This window comes from Macrobrachium rosenbergii, chromosome 13 (genome assembly GCF_040412425.1).
Source record: "Macrobrachium rosenbergii isolate ZJJX-2024 chromosome 13, ASM4041242v1, whole genome shotgun sequence".
In the NCBI taxonomy this organism is placed as follows: Eukaryota; Metazoa; Arthropoda; class Malacostraca; order Decapoda; family Palaemonidae; genus Macrobrachium; species Macrobrachium rosenbergii.
This window is the reverse complement of record NC_089753.1, coordinates 5662801-5685970: the sequence shown is the minus strand read 5'-3', so window position 1 is coordinate 5685970 and position 23170 is coordinate 5662801. Positions and strand designations below refer to the sequence as shown.

Here is a 23170-nt window from a genome sequence, read left to right as displayed (position 1 = left end):
CTTTCAAGATTCGTATCTGCCTGTTAAGAGGTACAGACTTTCACCTTCGTCTCCCGCTTCGGGAACGATGCAGATGCGTCTGTCGTCTAGAGAGAGTGTTTAGTGGCTTCCTATTCGTCTTCCCGAGTTGAGGTGTTGGCCTTTTCTCTTGTCTCGCGCCAGGAGCGCGTCTTGCTCTTCGTGGCGCTTCTCACGCTTCACGCTCCTCACCTTGACGCTCGGCGCGGCGCCTAGCCATGACGCCAGCGCGCGCACGCTGTGACTCTCTTCTAGTACTTGCCACGGAGCCTCTCGTGCGTCACGTCCATGACGCCCCGCGCTCGCCGCCAGAGTATAGCTTCAAGTCTTGTGTTGACACCGCTCCAGTTGTTCATCATGTCGCACAACTACCCGCTTCAACATCTGATGTCCTTCTTAATTTAGCCAGTACTTGCTTCGGCAGTACATATACTAATTGGAACGATACAGAGAAGATTAGCATGGCTCTTGCGCAAAGATGACACGCTAATCGTGAAGCGTTCCACATTTTTTATGTTTACTATACGTGCTCTAGTTGACGACTTTTCGTTCGCGGGAGTTCCCGCCACGTATCGGCGAATCGGAACTACTTTCACCACTCACTCAAGACCCGCCAGCTGCGGAAGAACATCCTCTTTCGTCACAGCCTTTGTATGAAGAGAAACTTCTTTCGTCTTCTTCTTCCTCTGATTATCAGACTCTGGCTTTTTCTTAAGGATCTGTTTCCTGAGACTTTTCAACCTTCAGCTCCTCTCTCTCCACCTTCGCAGTTGTCTTTGTCTTAAGGGGGAGCGTTTGACGAAAAAATCGGAAATAAAATTTTCTGGGATATTTTATATATGGCATCATACATATCCTGACTATCTTCTCAGAAAGTTTTATTTAAAAGTTCGCCACAGTTAGAAGTTATAAACAAAACAGTAACCTATCATAGTCAAATTACATTTTTCATATAATGTAATGATATTGTCAGTATATCGGTGGTAATTTCCTTTTAGCTATGAAATAATATCTAATGCGATCTATGGCAACCCTGTGGACATAGTAGGCATCAGCGAAAAGACAGGAATGCCGCAGGGCAGTCAGTGGCAGTCAGTCAGTAGCAGCTCAGAGCTTGACTAAGTAAAACGTCACGCTGGCCAACCTCAGCCGTGTTTTGACACTCGCTTCATTTAGCTTCATTTAGCGAAGTTATATTACTTTGCAGGTCTATTTTTGTCTTTTCATTATGTCATAAAAACATCAAACTGTGTAACGGCAAGCAAATAAATACACAGAGAAGCAAAAAATATCGTTTTTCTCAAAACCTAAAGTTATCGACATTCAAACTGCATCTCCTTCATAACGCTTTTGCACCGATCTCAGATACAAAAAGTAAACGAAAGCTAAATGTTTGCATAACAAAGGGGCTTCCATGGGAAGCAACACGAGACCCGCACCACGAGAAAGAGTTTTTTTTCCCGAAGGAATGTCACTTCAAGAGAGGTAGCAAGTGACTCCCTTCATCTCCAGACTCCCTTTGCAACCAGGCTTCATTTTGCACAAGCCTGGAAAGAGTGAGGGGCAGACGTTTGGTCCCTCCTACTGTTAGAGAGAGGTTACTTGATTCCCTTCCTGTCTCCTCTTTTTGTTTTTTGTTTCCCAACTGCCTTCCTGTCAAACAGAAAATTGTTTGACCTGCTCGAACAGATGTTCGAGCGGAGAGCAGTGGAACAGATCTTGGACTCAGTGTTCCCGGGATTTTACTATAGATTGTTTCTAGTCCCAAAACTTTCAGTAGGCTGGAGACCCGTCTTGGACGTCAACAGGTCGAACAACTTGGTCCGGAAGGAAAAGTTCAAGATGGAGACCTCGCAGTCAATACTAGAGCCCTTCATCCCGGGGATTGGATGGTATCTTTGGATCTCCAAGATACTTATCTTTACGCCCCAATTCATCCACGTTCGGTGAAGTATCTCAGGTTGTCTTGGGGACTAGACGTACCAGTTCAGGGCTCTCTGCTTTGGACTCTGCTGCACGGCCATACCACGTTGAAAACACCGCTTCTCGTCCGATCAGCGAAGTTAAGCAACGTTGGGTCTGGTCAGTACTTGGATGGTTGACCGCCTGGGAACACCAGATGCTGTTGGCGTCACATTTTGCTCCGAGGGTGTTTACACGTCTCATGAAAAACGTTGCGATGCAGTTGCATCTGTCGCACGTCAGGATCTCACTCTACTTGGACGACTGGTTGATTCGAGCGTCGTCGAAGCGAAGGTATCTGGAGGACCTTCAGTTGACTCTGCAACTCGTGAAGTCCCTGGGACTTCTGGTCTGTGGAGAAGTCGCAGCTGATCCCCTCACTGTCCATTGTGTCTGGGAATTCAGATCTATTCAGCGGCTTTTATAGCGTCTCCGTCGCAAGAATGGCAACTTCTATGTACGAAAAAGTTTCGGCCTTCTTGGAAAAGGAAACATGCTAGGTGAAGGAAGGAATGAGTCTGCTGGGGACCATTTCCTCGCTGGAGAAGTTTGTTTTCTGGGAGTCTGCATCTCAGGCCTCTTCAGTTCTTTTGTTGGAGAACTGACAAAGCAAGGGAAGTCTTGAAAGAGGAATTGAGAATTCTTCCTTATATAAAGAGGATCTGTGGTGGTGGCTCGATCCAACGGAATTGCAGAAAGGGATCTCCCTCAAGCTTCTGAACCCCAACCTAGTGTTGTTTTTCCGACGGGTCGTCAACAGGTTGGGGGCAACACTAGAGGGAGAGAAAGTGTTAGGAACCTGGAGAGAGGAACAGGTGTCCTGGCACATCGACTTCAAAGATTTGGCGGCTATCTTTTAGCTCGCCAATTCTTCGAGGTCCAAGTTTGCAATCGTGTAGTTCTAGCAAACTCGGACAATACTTGTTCCCTGTTCTGCCTTGCAAGAGAGATTATTCTTTGAGCCTATGCTCGCAACATTTCGATTCTCACAAGTTTTGTGGCAGAGGTCGAAAATGTTCAAGCAGACCTGCTCTGTTGGCGCCATCAACTCCTGCCGAAGGAATGGACCCTTCATCAGGAGGTTTGCCAAGATTTTTGGAAATTTTGGGGTCGCCATCTTGTGGATATTTTCACGACCTCAAGAACAGCGAGGCTCCCTCTGTAAAGCTCATCTGTACTCGACCCTGGGGCAGTTGCGATAGTTGCTCTTCCCTGGGATTGGACGGGAATAGATGTTTACGCCTTTTCCCCGTTCTAAATTCTGGGAGAAGTCATCACGAAGTTCGCGGCCTCACAAGGGACGAGGATGACTCTCATCCCCATGTTTTGGCCTTCGAACCACTGGTTCTCGGAGTTTCTCTTCTGGTTGGTAGACGTTCCGAGGACCCTTCCTATGAGAGCAGACCTGCACATACAAACCCACTTCACGAGATATCTTTGAATCTCCCCGCTCTGAACCTGACTGCTTTCAGACTATCGAAACTTGGTCAGAGCGAAGGGTTTTTTTCTGGCCAGGTGGCACGGGCCATCGCTAGAGCCAGAAGTTCTTCATCTAAAGGATATATCTAGCGAAGTGAGCAACCTTCAAAGGTTGGTGTAGAAAGAAGGGCTTTTCCTCTTCCTCTATCATTGTGAGCCAGGTTGCGGATTTTCTCCTTTACTTAAGAGAAAAACTCGATATAGCAGTTCCGACTATCAAGTGTTATCGGAGCATGCTTTCGATTGTATTCAGACACAGAGGATTAGCTTTGTCTGACAATAAGGACCTCCACGATCTTACGAGCTCTTTCAAGACGTCCAAGGTTCCTCAGCTGATTTCCCCTGCTTGGAACTTGGACGTAATGCTCAAGTTTTTGATGTTTAGTCCTTTTGAGCCTCTCCACTCTGCATCTCTTAAGGATGTTACTCGAAACGGCATTCCTCGGCTCTGGCGAAGAGAGTGAGAGAAGTTCGAGGCCGTCATGTGGGCTTCAAGGAACACAATGCTGTCTATTCTTTAAGCCCTAAGTTCTTGGCTAAGAATGATAGGTCTTCTAACCCTTGGCCTAGACACTTTGAAATTAAAGGTTTAGCAGACCTTATTGGACAGGAACCTGAGGGAGTTCTATGTCCAGTTAGAGCTCTCAAGTACTACCTTAAAAGAACACAGGACACTCGTGGTCCATTGGATGTTTTATGGTGTTCTGTGAGGCAACCAGTTAAACCTATGTCGAAGAATGCACTGGCATTCTTCATTAGGACGTCATTAAGGACGCACACTCTAGTTGTGACGACTCAACTTTAAGTTGTTGAGAGTTAACGCTCACGAGGTGAGGGCAGTTGCTACCTCCATGGCGTTCAAGAAAAATATGGTACTCAGTGACATTTTTAGTGCCACATTTTGGCGAAGTCAATTCGGTGTTTGCCTCACACTCTTGGCAAGATGTTTAGGTAGCATACGAAATTGCTTTTCGCTGGGACCATACATTGCTGCTTCAGCAACCTTGGGGACAAGGGGTAACTCTGATCCTATCCCCTTTTAATTGTGTTTTTGTGGTTGTTGGGTCGACTACTGGAGGCAGTCTTCCCAATCCTTTGCAAACTAACGCTTTAGGTGTTGGTTAGGTGGTTAGTAATGCTCTTTTGTCCTCTTTGTATGGGCTATGATCTAGTCACATTGTGGTCACGCTCCCGTTGACAGATCATCTAGAAGTCGCCAGCTATATAGGTCACTACCTCGCTGGGGTCTCTAGTAAAGCAGAAGCAGACTAGAGTGACAGTAACCACTCAGTCAGCTACGCTATCAGATAAGGAACCAAAATAATTTTACCAATAATTGGTTTTTCCCTATTTCTTGGCTGTCTCTACCCCCTCCAAAGGTGGTATTCAGCTATATATATATCTGGCAGGTAAGTCTCATGAACAAAATGATATTTTAATGATAAAATAAAGTTTGTTCATACTTACCTGGCAGATATATATATATTTATATTGCCCTCCCTCCTCCCCTCAGGAGACAGTGGCGTTAGAAAATCTGAATAGAAAATGGGAATGGTTCCTGATACCCGCCTCCCAGCGGCGGGAATGGGTACTAACCACCTGACCGGCCACTGCGTGTGCCGCGAAATTTGAAATTCTGTCGGACCTTCGGAGAATACAGCTATATATATATCTGCCAGGTAAGTATGAACAAACTTTATTTTATCATTAAAATATCATTTTTGCTATAAATGTGTTTGCTAATTAGCTGTTACCGATTAAAAAATGCAAATATTTTACGGAGTGCAGTTACCAGATTTTCCAACCTACGTATGTTGACGTTTCGTATCATACCTAAGTAAGAAATAAAGATAGAAAAAAATAAAGGTGGCATTAGAAATGTGAATAAATTTACTATAAAATGCACAAAAGAAAGATGTATTGTTAGAATAAAATTGAGAAATTGTCATTAGATTACAGACAATCTTTTTTTTTTTCTAAGAAAAAATACGGCAATGATTATTGTATATAAATGTTGATATGTTTACATTTTGCTGTTCAGCACGATAAAGTACAAAGAATGGCCGTTCGAATGATATATAATACGTGCACATTGAAGTTATTTACAGATGCACAAACAGGCGTACAAAAAATGATCTAGGCATGCATAATTCCAACCGAACTACGGCGTTCAGTGTGTATATACAGTATATATATGCCTACATTTTGCGTAATTACTCGGTAATGAATAATGCTAGAAAAAGTTAAAACTGCAGTGGAAAGCTGAATAAATTTCCTATATATATTACCTAAAATCAATAGGTGTTCCCAATAAATAATTGAGCAATTGAAGTTCAAAGACGCAAGTTTTGTTTCTTCACGTAAAGACAATTGTTCGCTAAAGATTTTTATATAGAAATGTTGATACTTTACATTTTGCCTTTCAGCACGGTAAATTACAAAGAATGGCCATTCAAATGATACATAATACATACACATTGAAGTTATTTACAGATGCACAAACAGGCATACAAAAAATTATTCACACACTCATAAACCCTAGGCTGAACTGCGCGGCTCGACTGGGTTTTCTAGTGCTCATATTTACGCTTACATTTTTTGTAGTTACTCGGTAATGAATAACGTTAACAAAAAAGTGAAAATTGCAATGGAAAGCTGAATAAATTTTCTATAAATATATAGCCCATGTACAAGCAGTAAGTGTTCCCAGAAAAAATTTAGCAATTGAAACAAAGACGGAAATGTTGTTGAAAGACAGAAATATATGTAAAAGAAGTAAATTCTTCACCATTTATCTTACTGAAAAACACTTGAAATATTATTCAAAACACTCAACAATCACTTGCAAACACTTTTATAACAAAGCAAAAGCAAAAGCACTTCACAAACGCAGATAAATGATGACAAAGCAAAAAACGTGAGAGTGCTAAAAAGACATGCTGAACTCTGTCAAAATGGGAGGTGCAGTGCTTTAGTTGGGGGAGGACTGCAGCGCATCTGCTATATGTATCGGTTTCCTGTTTACGTTTTCTTGTAGGTCCAAGATCTGCCCACGCAATGGCGCAGTCCCCGTTTTCTTCGGATGACTAATTTTTTTTTTTTTTGGTGAATTTCCCCCCGAAAATAACTCACGGATGACGTGGAAATTGCGTCATTGAAGCACTTACGGCAAAAAACTTATTGACGCGGTTTCACGTCATCAGATCATCAGAGGGTTAAGAAGTCGGATCTCTCGTCGGCTCATTCTGGCCCCCGGGACCAGGGAACTGATTCGTTGACCCCCAGGTCAGTTGTCTCGGGAGCCGAGGGCACGCAGACCTAGGTTTGCATTCCCGTTGCCGTGCCAAAGGAGTCCGCTTCTAAGGCTGGCACTGTGCCGGACACTTGTTCGCGAGCTGCACTGAGTATCTGGGTCTCTAAAGAAACTTGGGTACCCCTGACTGGTACCAGAGAGGCCTTTCTTCGTACAGACACGGGCATAGGACGAGAGAAAGATCCCGGACATGCAGGTGTCTTGGCTCTTCCTGCTGGCACTTCCATGAGTGCCAAGCAAGGTTTTTGGGGAGGTGCTGTAGCCTTTCGAGTCCGAACACCTGATGAGGCAGAGAAGAGGTCCTGCTTAGTCTTCTAGCGAGGTTTCTGCCTCGAAGAAGACCGGGGCCTGTCTAGAAGACAGCGCAAGTTCTCACCTAGCCAGCCACGCATTCGACTCCACCCAGTCCCCGGCCACGCTCGTGGCCAGCCTGGCTCAGTGGAGTCAAGTGCCCGGCTTGACTCGCGTGAACCACTCTGCTCACCTCGGGACAATGCTTCACTGAGGCAAAAGTGTTCTCCTCAACCTGAGTTGCCGTCATCACCGCAGGTTGGTGACCGCTCTTGGCCCGCTGCTCCCGCTGGTTCCGCCAGCAAGACCGGCGGGGGTGTCCAATCCTCCCTGCCTGTCCCCTCAACCTCTTGGGATTCCCCTAGGAGGTGCGAGTCAGACAGAAGGAACTCTGGTGAATCGTCTCCCTGGAGTTCGACTACCAAGGCTTACGTTCCTGCTTGGTTCTCGGATTGACCAAATCGTACGCCCGCATAGTGTAGGAAGGATCCCAGGGGTCTGCCGAGGTTCTCCCTCCTGTGGGGAGAGTAGATTGGGAGGACTGAGCCCTCAAAGGAGAGGGTCCTCTTCCCTAGGATGCAGACACCCCCAAGATACAGAGGGCCTTCGCAGAGGTTATTGCGCTAATTCGTCAGCATAACGACCCTGGGGAAGGGACTGTGGCCTTGTTTGTGGATTGTCCTTCGCGCCTCAAATCCTTCTGGGGTCCAAAAAAGGAATCCAAGGTTTCGGTGGGGCTGCTGTGGTCCACGCTTGCTGAGGGGATTCTTGACCAAGTAAATAGCCTTGTGTCTGGGCAAGACAATTTGCTTCATTCTAACCACTCAGACAAGTTGCTTCCCCCTCCTCTGCCTCAACAGAAGCGATTCAACACGTCCTCGGAAGGGGCATTGCCGCCTAAGCAGGTTGACCCGGACTTGGTCTGTCGAGGCCCAGGTCTCTTGTTGCAGCAACTTACTGCGGAAGGTATCCCCCTTTCACAGCAAGAGGCAACAACCCTGGAAGCCAACACCATGGCGGCTCTCCAGGCAGTCTCCTGGTTGGATCTGTGGTCGTTCACAGTATCCAAAGTGGCTGCCTCCTCGGGCGCTATCGTACCCGGGGAGGACTCTGCTTTTGGGAGACTGCCAGTCTGGAGATAGAGCCATCTCCTACCTCGCTCACCAGATGGCAAACCTGTGGGCCAACCTGGTTCTTAAGCTAAGAGACAATGTTCTTTCTCGCTTCACCAGTTCTGTGGGGCCCGAGTCTGCAATGACCCTGCGGAACTGACCAGTGACCCTGCAGAACTGACTGTTGCTGGGTTCTGCTTCTCTCTTCCCTAGAGAGTTGGTAGATGCTGCAGTGGACAAGCGTCGAGCCAATGACAGTGACCGCCTTGTCCATCAGGCACTGGCTAAGACCTCCGGGTCTTCAAGCTTCTCTGCACCCCGGCCTTTGGGCCAGGCTAGCACTTCCTCAGCCCCTAAGAAGTCCCAGACTTTGAAGGGATCCCGCAGGAACACCCAGCCTTCTTTTTCCTCTGGAAAGGGTGGGCATTCATGCCCCTTTCTGCCCGCCTTCCAGTCTGGTAAAGGGGGCATGGGAAGAAGAAGGGGAAATGCTAGGGGCATTGTTCCCCTCTGACTGCTGCCAAAGGTGTGGGGTTGCCTATCGAACCATTGGGCAACATGGCAGCGATACGGAGCCGAGACCTGGATGATGGATGTCCTTCGGGAGGGATATCTACTGCCCTTCGAGTCTCGGCCACCCCTCACCATCACACCGGTCTGTCTCCGCACTTACGTTCCTTGATCTCTAAATGACATTGTACTAATGCAAGAAGTGCAGGCCATGCTGGGCAAGGGTGGTGTAGAAGTTGTGTCGGATCTTTCCCCAGGCTTTTACAGCTGGATCTTTATCATGGAGAAAGCCACCGTTTCGTTCGCCAGACTTGGTTCATGATGGAGACGGTGTGATCTGTGCTTGCCTTCATCAGGGAGAACGACTTCATGCTTACGGTGGACTTGAAGGATGTGTATTTTCAAACGCCCATTCATCTGTCCTCTCGCAAGTACCTCAGCTTTATCCTCGGGGAGATGGTCTTCCAATTTAGGGCACTCTGTTTTGGGCTTTCGACTGCTCCCCAGGTGTTCACGAGTGTGTCCACCCTGGTGTCAGCTTGGGTCCATTTGCACGGGATATGTCTGTTGAGGTATCTTGACAATTGGCTTGTCCTGGCAAGCTCCCGCTCGCAGTTGCTATAGGACAGGGATCGGCTCCTCGAGTGTTGCCACCATCTTGGGATCGTAGTAAATCTCGAGAAGTCGGATCTCAGCCCAAGCAGAGGATAAAGTACCTCGGCATGCTGATAGCAATGAAAGCCTCTCCGTTGGACTCTCGTATCAGCAGGTTCAGAAAGGCAGCACAACTGTTTCTGTCTTGGCAGGAGCAGCCAGCTCAGCGATGGCAAGTAGTCACCGGTCTCCTGTCGTCATTGGAGAAGCTGATCCCTCATGGGTGTCTTCACCTTCGGTCTATGCATTGCAAGACTGAAGGACTTTTAGTCCCAGTCTCAAGACCCCAGTCCTTTCTCATTCCTCTTTCCAAGGAGGTGAGAGAGGACCTAGACTGTTGGATGGACGACAGGAACCTCTTAATAGGAGTATGTCTGCCTACTTCCCCTCTGGACATGCTTCTATTCACAGACACATTGACTGAGGGATGGATGGGGCGCACACCTGGAGGAGTTGCGGACTTCGGGAGTGTGGCACCAAGATGACAAGCACCTTCACATCAACATCCTGGATCTCAAGGCAGCCTTCCTGGCTCTCCAAGAGTTCTGGGATAGAGTGATGGGACGTCCATGGTACTGATGAGTGACAATATCACTGTAGTGGCATATGTCAACAAGCAGAGGTGTTAAGTGTCCCTCCCGCTTCACCAGTTGACAATGCAGGTGCACGAGTGGGTGCTGGCTCGCTCGATAGAGCTGTCAGCCAGATACATTCCAGGCAGGAGGAATGTAGTGGCAGACAAGCTCAGCTGCCAGAATCAGGTGATCGGAACAGAGTGGTCCCTTTACCCGGAAGTCGCGGAAAGGTTGTTCGACCTTTGGGGGCCCAGTCATTGATCTGTTCACTACCCAGCACAGCAGAAAACTTCAGGTCTTCTGCCCAGTCGTGCGTGGGACAATCTCTCTATCTACGCCTTTCCTCCTTTCTGTCTGATTTGCAGGGTGATCAGCAACGTGATGATCACCCCCCAATCTCAGGATGATTCTGGTGGCTCCCAAATGGCCTCAGGCCATTTGGTATCCTGCCTTGCTAGCTCTCCTTTCTGAGGCACTGAGAGAGATCCCCCTTGGCCCAACCTGTTGTGCCAACCCCATGTCGAGTGGTATCACTTGGCAGTGCAGTCCCTGTGTCTTCACAGTTGGAGGTTATCCACCATCTCCTGCAAGAGGCTTTTTGTGTTGCACAGCCATGGAGATGGCTGGATACCTTAGATGATCCTCTGAAGCGTATACCAAGGAAAGTGGTCCGTCTGTGGTTGGTGTCGTGGATGGGGTATCTCTCCGGTCGGAGCTACTGTTCAGCAGGTCGCAGACTTCCTCGTCTTTCTTTGCCGAGAGAAGCTTCTCTCCGTCTCAGCAGTAAAGGGCTATCGGGCCGCACCCGGCCTAGTCTTGCAACTGAAAGGGATAGATACCTCCTCATCCTTCGAGATATCCCTACTGACGAGAAGCTTTGAGAGTTCTTTCCCACCCAGGGACCTCGGGCCCCCTGTGTGGGATGTGACTCTTGTTCTAAGGAGCCTGACTCGTGCACCGTACGAGCCTTTACAAGAATCGTCAGACAGGGATCTGACCCTCAAGACTGTCTTCTTGCTTGCCCTGGCATCGGTGAAGAGAATTGGTGAACTTCATGGACTTTCCTTTGATGTTAAACACTCGAGGGGATGGGGATCGGCTACGCTTGGCTTTGTCCTGGACTTCATAGTGAAGACTCAGAACTCGACGGTCCCTGACGCTCGGTTTGAGTCCTTCATGATCCCCTTCCTAGAGGACTTTGTTGGTAATGACCCAGATGAGATGCTACTGTGTCCTGTTAGAATGAGATGCTACTGTGTCCTGTTAGAATGCTGTGGCGCTACCTGAAGAGGACTCGCCATCTCCGGCCTGAGTGTCGATGACTCTTCGTTATCACGGGCTCGACCAAGAAAGCAGTGTCCAAGAACACGATTTCTTTTTGGCTTTGTGAGACGATAAGGAGAGCATACTCTGCTGCTGGAGAAGACTACACTAGTATGCTTTGCCTGAGAGCTCACAAAGTCCGCAGCATTGGTCTGTCCTTCGCATTCCGGAAGAACCTGTCTGTCCCACAGGTTTTGAAGGCGGGGGTGTGGTCCCAACAGACCACCTTCACTTCCTACCTTTGGGATGTTGCCCAAAAGTCCTTGGACACTTTTTCCTTGGGTCCTGTGGTGGCTTCTCAACAAGTTGTGTAGCTTACCCGGCTCCTCTAACAGGACAGGTTGTGTCTCACCTAAGGTGTAGGGTTGTGGTTGGGAGAATGAATGTTGAGTGACTGGCCTCTCTTCTTTCTCTTCATCTCTGCTCTCTTCATACGGGCAGGGAGCAGATGTGCTGTATGCTGGACCTGGTGGTCGATGCAGGTAAGTACTCAACTAGAGCCTCCGTTCTATTTCCTTTCAGGATCATAGAAGCAAACCCGCTCCATCCTCTAGCAAGGGGAGGAAGGAGACCACGACAATAAGACAAACCCAATGCTTGTATTTGCCTTAATGTCGCCGACTATCAAAGTTCTTCCTAGCCAGTGTCACCGACTATCAAAATTCTTCCTAGCCTACTTTGCTTGAACTGACATTTCTTTATTTGTGCAAAGGGACCCAGAAGTCTGACCATTACTCTTGCGTTTCTTATAACCTGATCATTTTGTCAGAGGCAGCTTTCCCTTCCTCGCTTTATTGACCAGGAAGGGAACACAAGGTGTGGCAAACTCCAGTCAGTTCATAGCGACTCACTCAGATTCCTCCCTCCAACCAGTGAGTCTTCCTGATGTAAAGGATTGTCGGTTTGTATATCATGTCGGAACAAATCACAATTTTTTAAAGTAAATTGTATTTTTACTAACTATACAAACCTGAGGTCCTTTACTTTACATTTCATGCCCACCTCATGCCACTGTGATTTTAGTGTTGCTGATGGAGGTGGTGGTGTTCATTGTTGGTCGTTATTATTAACCTCATATCTACCCAGCATGGTTTTACCCTAACCTAACCTAACAATCCTTGTTGCTTAGTTGGGGGGGCTCCTCCCCTGAACCACCCAGTGAAGGAAACTCCACTTTTTACCAAAAGCTCCCCTATAACACTGCATATGCACTATAGCATTCCAAGATGGCCAACGTACAACTTCTGAGGTTAATTACAGGTTAATTACAAGCAACCAAAATGCTATAGGAAAAATCAACTTCCACAGTAATACCTGATGAGAAGCTCTTGCTTAGTTTTACCCGTAATATTATCAGGTCTGAGAATAAGCCAGAGGTTTGGTATAGAGTTTATGGAACTAAAGTAGGGTCTTGGAGTAGGCTAATCCTTTTCCTTGGCAGAGGATTAGGCCTATTGGGTAAGACTGCAGACTACCACAGCCTGATTCCCGCAGGTCACCAACCGGAATACAGTATTTACCAAATTGGTAAAACAGTATTTCTAAGCAAGAGATCTGCATGGACTGTTACCTTGGAAATTTATTTTTCCTATACTTTTAGTGTTGCGGGTGAAGGTGGCGGTGTTGTTTATTATTGGTCAATTTTTTATTAACCTCATATCTACCCAACATGGTTGGGGACCCTTTGGGAAAGTGGGATTTTGGAAATGGGAGAAAGAGTGGACCACCATGTTGTTGTTATGGAATGGTTCAGCACATGTGTAAGTCATTAGGGAGCCATATGTTTAAGAAGAGATTGGCTAAGGGAACCTATTATAAAAGGAACTTTACTAACCTAACATATCCTAACCTAACCTAACCTAGCAGGCCGTGTGACTTAGTTGGGGGGGACAGAGCCCCCTGAACCCCCTGGTGAAGGAAATGGCCACTTTTTACCAAAAGCTCCTCTATAACACTGTGCATATGCGATAGCATTTCAGGATGCCCAACCTACAACTTCTGAGGTTAATTACAGGTTAATTGCAGTTGACCGACAAAAAATAGCAGTAAATTCTTAATAAGCAACCAAAATATTATAGGAAAAATTAACTTCCAAAGTAATACCTGATGCGGAGCTCTTGCATAGTTATACAGTATGGGCAAAACTACACAACAGCTCTGCATGGACTATTATCTTGGAAATTGATTGTTCCTATGCTCTAAGTGTTGCTGATGAAGGAGGTGGTGTTGTTTATTGTTGGTCAGTTATTATTAACCTCATATTTACCCAACATAGTTGGGGACCGATAGAACTAAGCAATAACCCTGCATGGGTTATTACTTTGGAAGTTGATTTTTCCTATAGTATTTTTGTTGCTTATCAGGAATTTACCGTTATTTTTTGTCGGTCAACTGTAATTAACCTGGAATGCTATTGCGTATGAACAGTGTTACAGGGGAGCTTTTGGTAAAAAGTGGAATTTCTTTAACTGGGGGGTTTTGGGGGAGGGGCAAAGGCCCAACTCAAGTAACACGGCCTGCTAGGTTAGGTTAGGGTATGTTAGGTTAGTGTAGTTCCTTTTATATTAGGTTTCCTTAGCCAGTCCATTCTTAAACATATGGCTCCCTAATGACTTGCATGTGTGAAACCATTCCATAACAACAACATGGCAGTCCGGTCTTTCTCCCAACATTTTCCCCCACCCAAAACGTTGCATTTCCAAAAGGTCCCCAACCATTATTGGCCGACAATAAACACCACCACCTCCTTCATCAGCAACACTAAAAGTATAGGAAAAATCAATTTCCAAGGTAATAGTCCTTGCGGAGCTGTTGCTTAGATTTACCGGGAACCCTTTGGGAATGCGGGGTATTGGGTGGGGGAAATCGTTGGGAGAAAGACCGGATTGCTATGTTGTTGTTATGGAATGGTTCCGTATGCGCAAGTCATTAGTGAACCATATGTTCAAGAGGGGATTGGCTAAGGAAATCTATTATCAAAGGAACTATACTAACCTAACGTACCCTAACCTAACCTAACCTAGCAGGCAGTGTTACTTAGCTGGGGAGCTGCTGAAGGAAACTCCACTTTTTACCAAAAGCTCCCCATGACACTGTGCATGCTCGATAGCATTCCAGGATGCGCAACATACAGTAACATTAGTTCTGGGGTTACAGTCAACCGCCAAAAAATAACAGTAAATTCTTGATAAGCAACCAAAATACTATAGGAAAATTCAAATTTCCAAAGTAATACCCCATGTGGTGCTGTTCCCTAGTTGTACCACCACCTTTTGTGTATGTTTGTCTTTTTTTTGATAGGATATTTACTGACCCTTTTTATGTTTTTTTACATTCAACCCCAAGGGGCAGGTATTAAACATGGCGCCCCTTTTGCATATAAACTGGTAGTTAGGGAACCAGAAGGGCCCGGTAGCAATGTGCAGTTGTTCCTACACGATATAAAAATCATCGATCCTTTACATTAGGAATTACAGCAAAGCTGGAAACGGCCATTGAACTTTCAGACAAGGTGGTTAGGCAGTTGACTACCATCCGGTAGGTGGGAGTCCTCCCTGCCCGGATGTAAACATTCCAATTTGCTTTTGGCTGTCGTGGTGCAGACGTGTTTTTTCCTTCTCTGCCCTGATTGTCGTTGAGCTGTTTTTTCTTGGTGGGATCTTTCTTTCTTTGTTTCGTTTGCTGAATATATGTGTGTTTGTGGTTTGTAAGATGCAAACCCACGAATCAGACAAGCCTGTTCGCAAGGCCACCTTCCCCCAGCGTGTGTCCTGGGGTTGGCGGCAAGACATGCAGGAGCTTCCGCTCATATGTTGATGTTGATCCTCATGGCTTCTGTTCCTCCTGCAGGTAGTGTGTGTGCTCACGTGACCCTACTTGCGCCGAGTGTTGTTCCTAGTTGGCTGAGCAATGGGTGAAGTTTGAAGGGAGGAAACGGTATCGGAGGAAGGCCGCCAAGGTGTTGTCTGAGGGTTATTCGCCCCAGAGTATGCCCTTGGTGGCCAACCCTTCCTTGTTTCTCTCTCCCTGCAAGCCTCCCCTTCTGGATGTCTCTCCTTCAGGAGATAACGCTCCTTTGTCTTCTCTGCGAGCAAGAACGGTGAAGGGGAGCAGATGATCAGGACGACCTCCTCTCAGCGGCCTCCCCTCGCCCCAGAGGGGGAAATTTTTCCCTCAGAGTGAGAGGAGTCTCCCTCTACTAACCCAACCTTTTCTTCCTCCAGTAAGGCGGTTGAGACCTACCTTGGTAAGCAGGTGAGTGGTTTGAAAGGCAGCCTGGCTCTCCCTGGGTCTTGCGGGCACTCTATCCCTGCAAGGCCTCCTGTCCCACCGGGCGAGCGCTCCAGTGGTAACCCATGCTGCCGTTACCACTACGACATCCATGGTGACATTGACAGCATTCGCTAAGATGCCGGTTACCATCTCTTCTCACTTTGGTACTCGAGTGACTGCTGCCCTGCCTCCAGGTTTTGTCATTCCAGGCTGTACCGTTGATGATGGTAACCTCCACTGTGCCCCATATGATGGTTCCTGCCCCTGCTGCTCCTGTGATCTCTGATGTTTGGCCTGCTGTTGCTGCTCCACCTGCCCTGGCTGTCGCCGCTCCTATTACTGATGTTTCTGTTGCCCGGGGCGCTCCTGCCGCTCATGTTGCCCTGGCTCCCTCGGCTGCTCCTGTGATGTTCACTGCTCCCTCTTGGATGGGGGACCTGACCGCCATCCTGAAGATGATATTGAAGAAGAAGTCGAGGAAGAGGTCACTTAAGGTGTTGTCATCGTCATTTTCATTGTCTTCATCTTCGTCTTCGTTGTCTGCTACCTCCACCCCTTCCTCCTCCGAGGCTGTCTCTCCCTCCCCTAAGAAGCCCCACTCTGGGACTTCTAAGGGGCTGCCTCCCTCCACAGGGGAAGCAGTGGGATCTCTCATCAGCTCTTCCCTGCCTTTGGGTTCAGCTATTGGATCGCTTACCTCACCAGGGTGTAGCGTTTTGGGACGGTTTGCACTCCCGTCACCAGTCCTAAGACGTCTGCTTTGAAGGTGGGTACTCGTTCGCAAGTCACTCCAAGTACTCAAGTCTCTAAGGAGACTCTAGTATCCTGAACCGGTGCCAGAGAGACCTCTAACCATCCCGGTTCAGGGACAGGATAAGAGAAAGAGTCAAGACATGCAATACCACTTGTGCTTGGCCAGGTTCCCAACCTGGTGCCTCTGTCCCTAGAGTCTGAACACCTGGAGAGACAGAGGGGAGGTCACCTGTTCAGTCTTCTTCTCGTGAGGTTTTGGCCTCGAAGAAGACTAGGGCAAGTCAAGAGGACAGCGCAAGTTCTCGCCAGCCAGCTGCGCGTTTGACTCCACTCAGCCCCTGATTGTGTTTGCTCAATCATCTTGGCTTGGCGTAAGCCATTTCCTGGACCCATGTTGCCATCATCAATCGGGGTTGATGACCGCATGCGCCCGCCCCTCCTGCTGGTTCTGCTGGCAGGACTGGTGGGAGTGCCCGATCCTCCTCACCTGTCCCCTCAACCTCCTGGAGTTTTACCGGGAGGCATGGGACGGATAGGAGGAACCCTGGTGAGTCCTCTCCCCAGAGTTAAACTACGAAGGCTTATGTTCTTGGCTCAGTCTTTGGATCGGCTTGGTCATACGCCTGAGTAGTGCAGGATGGATCGAAGGGGTCTGCCAAGGTTCTTCCTCCTGCAGGGAGAGTAGATCGGGAGGACCGCACCGTGGAAGGACTCGAGGGTCCTCTTCCTCAGGATGTGGACACTCCCGAGATACAGACGACCTTTGCAGAGATCATCGTGGTGATTTGTCAGCACAATGATCTAGGGGAAGGGGCCACAGCCTCTTCTGTGGATCGTCCTTTGTGCCTTGAATACTTTTGGGGCCTTGAGAAGGAACCAAAGGTTTCGGTGGGGCTGTTGTGGCCCTTGTTTTCTGAGGGGGGGGGCATGGTTGCTTGACCAGGTGAATAATCTTGTTTTTTGGTCAGGAGAATTCGCTTTGGCCGAACTGCTCGGACAAGCTTCTTCCTCCTCCTCAACCTCGACAGAAGCTGTTTTACACGCCGTCGGAGGGGTCCTTGCTGACCAAGCAGGTTGGCCTGGACATGGTTCGCCTAGGTCTGGGTCTCTCTCTGCAGCACCTTGTTGCAGAAGGGATCTTCCTTTCGCAGCAAGAGGCAGCGAGCCTGGAGGCTACCACCAAGGTGGCCCTCCAGGCAGTCTCCTGGCTGGATCAGGTGCTATTATTCCTGGGGAGGACTCTGCCATTGGGAGACTATGCCAGTCTGGAGGTAGAGCCATCTCCTACCTCGCCCACCAGATGGCAAACCTGTGGGCAAAATCGGTGCTGAAGAGAAGGGATGTTGTCATGTTTCGGATCTCTAGGTCTCTTGGTCCTGAGTCAGCAACAACCCTAAGGAACGGACTGTTGCTGAGTTCTGCCTCTCTCTTCCCTAGGGAGTTTGTGGATGCTGCAGTGGACAGGTTTTGGGCCGAAGACAGTGACTGCATTGTCCATCAGGCATTGGCCAAGACCTTTGTGTCTTCGCACGCCACTGCAGCCCAACCTTCAGGCCAGTCTAGCACTTCCTTGGCCCCTAAAAAGACCCAGGCTTTGAAGGGTGCCCACGGGAATACCCAGCCTTCTTCTTCTGCCAGAAAGGGCACGCAGTCGTGCCCCTTTCAGCCCGCTTTCCAGTCTGAAAAAGGGGGCAAAGGGAGGAAGAAGAAGGAAACGCTAGGGGCCGTGTTCCCCTCCAGCTGCTGCCGTTGGTGGGGGTTTGCTTGTCGAGCCATTGGGCAACATGCCAGTGATATGGAGCCGAGACCTGGGTAGTGGATGTCTTTTGGGGGGATCTCTACTCCTCATCAAGTCTCAGCCACACCTCGCCAACTCTCCGGTCCGTCTCCTTACCCACATTCCTGGTTCACCGAAAGATCTTGCACTCTGGCAAGAAGTGCAAGCCATGCTGAGCAAGGGTGCTGTGGAAGTCATGTTGGATCAGTGCCCAGGCTTCTACAGCCATGTCTTTCTCGTAGAGAAAGATTTGGGGGTTGAAGACTGGTCATATACCTCTCTCCTCTTGAACTGATTCGTTTATCAGACTCGGTTCACAATGGAGATGGGCCGCTCTGTGCTTGCCTCCATCAGGGAGAATGACTTCATGCGTATGGTGGACTTGAAGGATGCGTATTTCCAAATACCCATCCATCCGTCCTCCCGGAAGCACCTCCGCTTTATCCTCAGGGAGATGGTGTTCCAGTTCAGGGCACTCTGTTTCGGGCTCTCAACTGCTCCTCAGGTGTTCACACGAGTGTTCACCCTGGTGTCAGCTTGGGCCCATTCGCTCGGGATATGTCTTTTGAGGTGTCTTAATTATTGTCTTGTCCTGGTAAGCTCCTGCTCACGGTTGCTTCAGGACAGGGATTGACTCCTCGAGTTTTGCCACTATCTAGGGATTGTGGTAAATCTTGAGAAGTCTGATCTCTCCCCCAATCAGAGGGGCATGCTGGTAGATAAGGTAGCAGCAAGAGTCTTTCCCTCAGATTCTTGTATCAGCATGTGGCCCCCTGCTTGGGATGTGACTCTTGATTTGAGGAGCCTGATGCGTGCACCGCACGAGTCTTTACAAGAGTCGTCAGACAGGGATCTGACCATCAGGACCGTCTTCCTGTTTGCCTTGGCATCAGCGAAGAGAGTAGGAGAACTTCATGGACTTTCCTTCAGTGTTAAACACTTGAGGGGATGGGGATCGGTTACGCTCGATTTCGTCCCGGATTTCATAGCGAAGACTCAGAACCCATTGGTCCCTGATGCTAGGTTCGAGTCCTTCACGATCCCCTCGCTAGAGGACTTTGTAGATAATGACCCAGACAAAATGCTACTTTGTCCCGTTAGAATGCTGTGGCGCTATCTCAAGAGGACTCGTTGTCTCCGGCCTGAGTGTAGCCCTTAACAGCTGAGACAGAGAGAAGCTCCTCACAGCAAAGGAAGACGAGAAAGTCTGCTACCTGCTGAAGAGTAGCTCCGATCGGAGAGATACCCCATCTATGACACCAATCACAGAAGATGGCCCCTTTCCTTTGGTACACAGCCACAGAGGAATTTCGAAGGTGTCCAGACATCTCTGTCACACTGCGGCGAGAAAAGCCTCTCGCATGCAAGAGATGCTGGATAGCTCCAGCTGTGAAGTGACAACGACCCCACGGCATGTGGTACCTCTTTATGAGCGGCTGGCATATGGGGTTGTGTTGGGGGAATCTATCTTGGTGCCTTGGAAAGAAGAGCTAGCAGGTCTGGACACTGTATGGCTTGTGGCCACTTGGGAGCCACCAGGGTCATTCTGAGGTTCCGGGTGATCAGAACCCTGCTGATCACCCAATGAATCAGACAGAACGGAGGGAATGTGTAAATCTCGAGATTGTCCCATGGGCGTTGAAAGGTGTCTTCTGCTGGTGCCCATGGGTCCGGGACGACCTAGTCGAACACTGGCAGCTTCCTGTTGTGCTGGGTTTAAACAGGTTTAACATTAGTCAGCCCCAAAGGTCGAACAATCTCTCCGTAATGTCTGGATTTAGGGACCACTCTGTCCCCATCACCTGACACTGGCGTCTGAGCTAGTCTGCCACTACATTCCTCTTGCCTGGAATATATCTGGCTGACAGTTCTACCGAGTGTTCTACTGCCCACTCGTGCACCTGCACCGTCAACCTGTGGAGCTGAAGGGACGCCAATCCACCCTGCTTGTTGACGTATGCCACTACTGTGGTGTTGTTGCTCATCAACACCATGGAGTGCCCCATCACTTGATCCTGAAACTCTTGACCCCCTCGACATGAGACCACCTTGACGTGGTGAGGGGGCTCTTGAACCCCAGGAATTTGTTTCTGGGTTCGAGTCCAAGAGTCTCATATACCATCATATATTATTTTGGATTAAATTTGTGGAATTTTCCACTTTTAGTAAAATTTACTGAACCCGATAAACAGGAAAAGATATCATAGCTGAGAATGGGTTTATATCCGAAGCTAAATAGTGAGAACTGTGGTAGGACCATCAACTGCCCGATAATGTTCAGACCTTAGAGTTACCAGATTGGTAGCTCAAAGGCGGAACTATTTGTTAGACTGGACCACGGATTCCAGGGGGGTCTGGTTCTATGGATAGGACTCTTGGCATTCTATCCGGTTTGCCCATAACATGATTAGGGTGGGGATGATTGTATTCTTGTAATACTCTCAGTCCTAGCAAGCGGGTTTGGCTTACACTTGGGCCACTCTAATCATGTTGTGCCATCCCCTTTGGGGTAGGGTAGGGAGTGGACATTTGGGAGTCAGTTCTCACTTGTGCCATTGGTAGAAGAATAAAATTCCATGAAAAGCTGATGATATCTTTTTAAGGTTTTCAGGTTTTTTTTTTTTTCTCCTCCCTCAAATCTTTATGCAAAGTGAAAATAAAGATTCGAGTACCCCTGGGCCCTTTGATGGTAGTGACTCGGCACAGATGATGACCGATGGAACCTCTTGTAACAACCTTTCTTTGGAAAAAACAATAAAGAATCCAAATATAATCACACTGGAACCTTATGCTCCAGTACAAAACAAATCAAAAAAAAGTAAATATCGTTTGACCCAACCTTGACTCACCTCGACTCCCTCTTTGGGAGTGGAAGTTGGTCAAGGTTTCTAACCATGGAAACAGAACAGCAAATCTCAGCCCTAAAGTTAGAAAACTTCTTATTAAAAGACACTCAACGACAGAAATGTCGTTTAGACAAATAAAAATGAAGACGTGGCTTATAGAAGCCACAACAAAAAAACCAGTCTGAGGACTATCTATCAATAAAAAGTGTTGACAATGTAAATGTAAAAGTAAAGAAGCATGACACTATGAACAGCATTCAGGGTACTATTGTACTTCCTGAAAATAATGACAAACCAGTTGACAAAAATATACTGTTGGACTCTCTTAAATGAGATATACCAAAATCCAAGACTGTGAGGTATATATAATACCAAGTAAACAAAATAATAAAGCATTAGGAATTGCAAAAATAAAATTTGAGGGTCAAGAGTTACCTCAAAAAATAAAAATTTTGGGCCAAAATAGAGAACTGAGACCTTATATTCCCAAACCGCTACAATGTCAAAATTGTAGTAAGTATGGACACACAAAGAAAAACTGTCATAATGAACCTGTATGTGCTTATTGTGGATCTGACGAACATGCCACACAATGGAAATGTAGTGAACCAAAATGTGTAAACTGTGGACAGGATCATCATGCTAGGTCCAAGGAGTGTGTACTACATATACAATACAGAATTGAAAATGTTACAAGAACGAACAGGGATGTCTATCAAAGAGGCTAAATTGGAATTAAAAGTGAGAGGAATGCAAGATCCATCTAAGAAACATTCATATTCCTCAATAACAAGAGGAAAAAATGAAGCAAAAACGGAAACAGATAGAAATAACAGAGCACAGAAAAGTAAATCTCAAGAAAAAATTAATAATTTAGAAATAAAAAATAAAATGGTAAAGAATAAAGAAACAGGTACAAATGAGATGGAAAATATTTTATCCAATTCATTTGAAATATTAATGCAAATAGAAACACAGGAGGATGCTGCTACTAAAGTAACAGAAGAGGGTAGAGATAGACAGGAAATTAAAGATAAAAAAAAAAAAAGGCCTTTGGAGAGAACACCACCCAAAACAAAGAAACCAACTATTAATAGAGAAACATCAGTTAAACCATAGATAAAGGAGATGAAAAAGGAACAAAAACAAAACAAGCTAAGAATATACCTTTATCTCCTAAAATAATAATAGAACCTATGAAGGCAAATGTCGAGAACACTGAAGAAGTGAAAGAGAATCATACCATAGATGATAATGATTATGTCAAAGGAGAAGAGATTACTCCTTCTCCAGTAATTGTTACAACAAGAGCAAATGAAAAGAAAATACACATGATAATACTTGTGGATGTAATGATTGTTTCATTGAATTATGCAATAACAACAAAAGCATAACAAAAGATGGTTTAACAAACATTATAAGAAATTTTATGAAATATAGAAAAAAGAAAACACAGATTTGAGTAACCATGAAAAAGGTTGCATGTGCATTGAGCACTTAGTCTATTATAAAAGGAAAAACAGATGAATGTCGTGAGTAAATTATTAGAAAAATTCCAAATTGATAATACAAAAATCCACAATGACAGTAAAACCTGACCAATGCTATAAAAAAATATATATATTTTCAATAGTTATATTATACAATGGAATGTAAATGGTCTACAGACCAGATTACACCTAGGAGAAATACAACGGTTATTAAAAAAACCTTAATGTGAACCAATGATATTATGTTTGCAACATGTCAACAAGACAATATTAACGATAGGTAAATATACCTTAGCATCTGCATCAAGAGAGGAAGAAGGAAATTTAGGTACTGCTATATATGTACATAACAAAGTATGTTATGACAAAGTACCTGTAAACTTTACTGATCTGCAAACGTCGAATATTAGAATACGAATAAAAAACGATAATTATGTAATTCATAATTTGTACAATCAACCTAATAAAAATTATGACGTTGACAAACTCAAAGAATTACTTAATAATGCTAAGGAACCAATGTTAATAGTAGGTGATTTTAATGCCCACAACCCAATGTGGGACTGTAATTGTACAGAATCAAATAGAGCAGGAAATAAAATAGAGGAATTCATAGATTCATATGACATGTGCTGTATAAATGATAACGAAATCAGCACATATTTTTCTAAAACACATGGAACATATTCCTCAATCGACCTAACTCTATGTACAACAAACATAGTAGACAGATTGGACTGGAATATGGTAGACGACTTGCATACAAGTGATCATTTCCCCATAATTTCTTTATTA

The 23170-nt window shown here is 46.5% G+C and overlaps 1 protein-coding gene and 2 non-coding genes across 9 annotated transcripts in view; all 3 read left to right on the top strand.

Annotated features, from left to right (window-relative positions):
• The window catches only part of LOC136844865 (TOG array regulator of axonemal microtubules protein 1), a 697822-nt gene that overhangs the window by 18171 nt on the left and 656481 nt on the right, over positions 1–23170 (top strand). The window lies entirely within an intron of this gene.
• On the top strand, positions 427–530 carry LOC136845381 (U6 spliceosomal RNA). Its single transcript, XR_010855164.1, has one exon. It is a non-coding gene; the product is annotated as a U6 spliceosomal RNA (small nuclear RNA).
• LOC136845368 (5S ribosomal RNA) lies at positions 2031–2148 on the top strand. Its single transcript, XR_010855158.1, has one exon. It is a non-coding gene; the product is annotated as a 5S ribosomal RNA (ribosomal RNA).